Below are 6,000 nucleotides of genomic sequence, written 5' to 3'. Positions count from 1 at the left end.
TTCCTGCTGCCTGTGAAGTGCCTCATACGCCCAACTGACGGCCGAATGCTAAGGTCACTTCTTCATCCTGCTACTAACTGCAGTTAAATACTTTATTGAAAGTAACATGCAATCACCCTCATATCAGTGCTCACTATACACCCTCCCTGTCTTCTAGAAAAGGATGTTCCATACAGCTAAACATCATTCTCCATTACCTTTCGAGGGACACCTATTTTTTCCCGGTTATGGCCCACAATGAGTCTTGACCAGCAGTTTCATTGGTAAAAGTCCTCTAGTTATTTACGTACCGACTTCAAACCTCCACTTCCAAAGATTGTAATTTGAACTATATTGGATAGGTCAAAAACTGTTGTTATGGCAACACGTACATCTGCAGCTTGTTAATTACCCAACACTTACTGTGAAATTCCTCTTAATTTACAATGTAATTTCTCTTGATTAATCAAAGCACATACAATACTGACAGAAGGGTAATCAATGTTCATCCAGCAGAACAAATTAGTAATATTTGGGAATTTCATTTATTATTTGTTTTCTTTTGCTGTTATTTTAACACTGTTAAGATGTGGGCTGATGCCGAAGTAACAACATACTGATACCGGTGAGTAAAAACCATGAATTAATGCTTTGACAAGTCTGCAGACAGACGGCAGGCGAAAAACCTTTTAAAATGCGTGTTTTCTAAATGGAGATCGGCTGAGCTAACGCTGTTTAAGCTCCGACCGTCCACACTCACAACAACGGCCTATACAGACATAAATAAACCAGCGACTGTATTCGCTATGACACAGACAGTCTGTGGTTTGTACTTGTTTAACTTTTGTCTAGTTTCTGAACAGATATGAGGAACTGTGAGCTGGAGTGCTAACATCTAACGGCTGATGTTGTTTTTCTGTGGTTCGCATTGAAGATGACGTCACAGCTCCGCCTACACTGCGTTACTATAGTTACTGCCCCAGCTACTAAACTGTAATGGAAACGCAGCATAAAGTGAGCCCGTCCTAACAAGGCCTAACAAGGCCTAACTATACTGTACTAAGCCGAGCGAGGCCCTGCAATGGAAATGTGCCATTAGAGGACGGAGAGCTGGCACACTTTAGCCGTGTTACACCTCAAGAGTTAACTGCCACACAAAAGCAACAGATTGGAATTTACCCAACCTTTAATCTAGAGTAGAGAACATTTTCATTGTCAGTTTCATGCCAACTGCGTGAAGGTACAGCCAAGGACTAAAGAGAGTGAGATAGAATTGTCACCAGTCAGGGAGGAAAAGGAAGGGGTTTCCATGTCCAGGACAATGAGAGCTGAGGTTAACTGACCAGTGGGTTTACACACACACATATGTATTTAATCTGCACATACAGATTCAAAAACATAAGGAGGCTCTACATGTTTGTGTATTTGGATAAACACACACACATGCATGACACTTTAGTTTCTCACCGCCCTGTACCACCCACATCCCGGGGAGGCCACGGCCCATGTCATGGCTGGCACCAGTGGGCAGACATACAACACATGTCCACCCGGTTGACCTTTCCCACACTAACACACACACACACACACACACACACACACACACACACACACACACACACACACACACACACACACACACACACACACACACACACACACACACACACACACACACACAGGCAACATTTCATCTCTACCGCTGGGTCAATTCAATCTGAATTTACAAAACATTTAATGTCTTTTTACATAAAGATTTGAATTAATTTAAATTATGTTTAACATGACACATTCATATATTATTATGAGTACTTTTGATGGGTACTACCCCAAATGTTAAAAATGACAGATGTCTGTTGTGATTATGATAAACTCAAATAGGACACCCCAATGGCAGATGTTCTGTCATTTGTTAACATGAGTTTATATACCTGTAAAAAAAAGGTGGAACATGAAAACAGTGCCAGCAGGGTGAAGGTCCCATTCATCACCTTCCTTTAGAGAAAGGTGACTCCTATGCCCCTTTCCACCAAACCAGTTCCAGAGCCAGTTCCGTTGTAGAGCCTGATTTAGCTCCGGTTCTTCCTGTTTCCACAGCATCGGAGCCGCCTCTAAGCACCGAAAACTTGAAAAACTCAAGAAAAAACGTAAAAGCAGATACTGTATCATGTAACAACAACACATAACAGTCACCTCAAGTCGTTACAACATATAAATAAAGTTTATTGTGGTCTAGCGTAACACATTGTCATGTCCAAGAAACTTATTGTGAAAGTTTATTCTTTATGTTAGAGTTGTCATGTCCCTTTGTCTTGTGCTTTATGTCTATACCCTTAATTATTTCTTCCTCTCATTTCAGGCCTCCACGCTCCCCGCCCCTTTTCTGTCTCCTGCGTCCTTGATTATTTTCCCCGCCCTGATTGTTTCCAACTGTGTCCCCTTTACCTGTGTATATATTGTGTTAGCTCCCTCCTGTTAATTGTCAGTTCGTTGTCTCACGAAGACCACGTATCGGCTTACCTCACGGACCTTTTCACGGACCTTTCACGGACCTATGCTATAGATCGCATTATAGTTTTCCTCGAAAGAGTGGTTTTGTTTTCCTTGTTTTTATTACTGTGCAATTCCAGTAAAGCCTTTATTTTGAAACGCTATCTGAGTCTGAGTTTTGAGTCGTGCAATTGAGTTCATGCCTCAGTGTTCTCCCCTTGACAGTACGAACTGACCATCAAAATGAACTCAGCCGACTCAGATCAGATTAAGAACGCTATCCGTTCTCAGGGCCAACGTCTTGGGCAACAAGAGGAGCGTATGGCCACCATGCAGCAGGGAGTGCAGGATCTAACCAGCAGCCAGGGGGAACTACAAACATCGTTGACGACCCAAGTTAATCTACTGGCAGCAGAGGTTCAGCGTGTGCTCACTCACCTGCAGGCTGTTTCTCCTCCTACGACTCCTCCGGTTCCAGCGGTGACCGGATTCGATCCCAACCGGGTTACTGAGCCGCACAGGGCTTCCATGCGTCTGGCTCCACCCGAAAGGTACTCCGGGGACTCAGAAGGCTGCCGGCCGTTCATCGTGCAGTGTGAGTTACACTATCACCACCAACCGGCTGCTTTTCCCACGGACATTTCCAAAGTGGCTTTTATGATCTCTCATCTCTCCGGCCGAGCAGCAGCGTGGGCCACGGCAGAATGGTCCCGAGGCTCGCCTATCTGCGGGTCTCTGGAAAACTTCATAGACACTATGAGGAAGACCTTCGATCAAACCACGCCGGGCAGGGAAGCAGCTCGGGCTCTGATCAAGCTGCGACAACATCAGCGGAGTGTGGCTGACTACGCCATCGAGTTCCGGACTAAGGCAGCCGACAGCGGCTGGAACTCCGCTGCATTGTTTGACGCTTTCGTCAGCGGTCTCTCGGATTCTTTACAAGACCAGCTGGCGCCTCTCGATCTGCCCGCTGATTTGGACTCTGTCATATCCATGGCTTTACGTATAGACAATCGTTTGACGGAGAGGAGAAGGAATAAATCCAAGGATGCGGTTGATCCACCTCTCCAGAGGAGACGCTCGCCGCTGGATATTACTTCTTCTTGGAGGCCCCGTCACCCCTCACCACCTGCGTTCCGGACAACAGCGCCCCCTGGCTCCGTGGAGGAGCCAATGCAGTTGGGCCGCGCCAAGCTGTCGCTGGCAGAACGTCAGCGTCGATTCAAGGAAGGTCTGTGTTTCTACTGCGGGCAGCGCGGACACCCACAAGCGGCTTGTCCGGTAAAAGAGGAGGCTCACCAATGAAGAGGAGTACGTTGGTGAGCCGGATCTCTTCCTCTGACTTTCCTCCTCGCACCCTGACCTGGATCCAGGTAAAAATCAGAGACAATGTAGTTACTCATGGTGTTCTCATTGACTCAGGGGCGGACGAAAGTCTTATGGATTGGGGTTTAGTTAAAAAATGGGACATAAAAACTAAACCTCTACCCCAGCCTCTTGAAGCGAGTGCTCTCGATGGGCGGCTGTTGTTTAAAGTGACTCACCAAACGGAGCCTTTAGAAGTAAGATGTAATGATAACCACCATGAGACAATGTCTTTTCACTTATTTAACTCAGCCCAACATCCACTCATTTTGGGGTTTCCCTGGTTGAAACTTCATAACCCTCACATAGATTGGCAATCTGGGAGGGTGGAGGGGTGGGGAAAGAATTGCATTGATCTCTGTTTTAAGCAGGTAGCAGAGATTGACAGGGGATGTAACACTGGGAGTGTTAGGCAGGATACAGTCCCAAAAATATATCTTCCGGATGTACTTTCAGTTCCTTCCTGCTACCACGACCTTAGTGAAGTTTTTAGTAAGTCCAAAGCTCTGGCTCTTCCTCCTCACCGCTCCTATGACTGTGCTATTGACTTGATTGCCGGGTCTCCCATTCCTAAGGGTCGACTTTATGCAATTTCAGGACCTGAGAAAGAGGCCATGAAGGACTATATTGATGCCTCCCTCAAGACAGGGCTTATTCGTCATTCCTCATCCCCAGCAGGGGCAGGGTTTTTTTTCGTGGGCAAAAAGGATGGGTCTCTTAGGCCCTGTATCGACTACTCACCTCTCAATGACATTACGGTTAAAAACCGGTACCCCCTCCCTCTCATCTCGTCCGCTTTCGAGCAGCTTCAGGAAGCCAAGGTTTTCACCAAATTAGACCTGCGGAACGCCTATCATTTGGTCAGGATCAGGGAGGGCGATGAATGGAAGACGGGTTTTAACACCCCTTCAGGACATTATGAATACCTGGTCATGCCGTTTGGATTGTCAAACGCTCCTGCAGTCTTCCAGGCTATGATCAACGACGTGTTGAGGGAGTTTCTGAACCGTTTCGTTTTTGTTTATCTGGACGACATTCTGATCTACTCCCCTGACCTTCACACCCAAAAACAACATGTCCGCCTGGTTCTACAGAAACTGCTCCAAAATAAGTTGTTTGTCAAAGCTGAAAAGTGTGAATTTCATGTGGAAACAGTCACTTTTTTGGGCTTCATCATTTCCCCAGGTCAGGTTATGATGGACCCAGAGAAGGTTAGCGCAGTAGCCTGTTGGCCTACCCCTGACTCTCGCAAAAAAGGGCAGCAGTTTTTAGGCTTTGCTAATTTTTACAGACGTTTTGTGCGGAGCTTCAGCGCTATTGCAGCTCCTCTTCATGTCCTCACGTCCCCTCAGGTGCCTTTTGTGTGGTCTCCTCAGGCTGAGGAGGCTTTTTCTCGGCTGAAAAAGATGTTCACCACTGCCCCCATACTTACCATGCCGGATCCCACTCGCCAGTTCGTGGTGGAAGTGGATGCCTCCAACGAGGGGGTGGGAGCGGTCCTCTCCCAGCAACAACAGAAGGACAACAAACTTCACCCCTGCGCCTTCCTGTCCAGGAAGCTCTCCCCGGCAGAGAGAAATTATGACGTGGGAAACCGTGAGTTGCTGGCCGTGAAGTTAGCGTTGGAAGAGTGGAGGCATTGGTTGGAGGGAGCCGAGCATCCTTTTGTGGTCTGGACCGATCACAAGAACCTGGAGTACATCAGAAAGGCCAAAAGACTGAACTCCCGCCAGGCTAGGTGGACCTTGTTTTTCAACCGTTTTGACTTTGTTCTTTCCTACAGGCCGGGGTCTCAGAATGTCAAGCCTGACGCTCTGTCCCGTCTGTTTGACCCTGTGCCTGCAGCCAAGGAGCCGGAACCCATCATCCCATTGAACCGGGTGGTAGGAGCGCTGACTTGGCCAGTAGAAAAGGAGGTAATACGTGCCAATGCTGGAGCTCCTGCACCAAGGGGTTGCCCGCCTAACCGGATTTTTGTTCAGGAGGCCGAGCGACCACAGGTGATCCACTGGGCTCACACTTCGCTGCTCACCTGCCACCCCGGAGTCAAGAGAACTATGTTCATCGTTAAACAACGTTTCTGGTGGACATCCATGGAGAAGGAGGTGAAGGAGTATGTGGAGGCGTGCCCTATCTGCGCTCGAAACAAGACCTCTTCCAGGTCGC

The 6,000-nt window shown here is 47.6% G+C and overlaps 1 protein-coding gene across 1 annotated transcript in view; it reads right to left on the bottom strand.

The window, feature by feature from the left end:
* The window catches only part of LOC307015227 (thrombomodulin-like), an 8,519-nt gene extending 6,308 nt beyond the window's left edge, over positions 1-2,211 (bottom strand). The window contains exon 1 of the mRNA XM_079643720.1: positions 1-2,211. This exon is cut by the window's left edge and continues 3,071 nt beyond it. The gene's annotated coding sequence lies outside the window, so the exon portion shown is untranslated.
* Between the last annotated feature and the right edge of the window lie 3,789 nt (positions 2,212-6,000).

The sequence above is a fragment of the Notothenia rossii genome, assembly GCF_949606895.1.
Source record: "Notothenia rossii genome assembly, chromosome: 8".
In the NCBI taxonomy this organism is placed as follows: Eukaryota; Metazoa; Chordata; class Actinopteri; order Perciformes; family Nototheniidae; genus Notothenia; species Notothenia rossii.
Note: the sequence above shows the minus strand (reverse complement) of the source record. Positions and strands in the feature narration are given on the sequence as shown.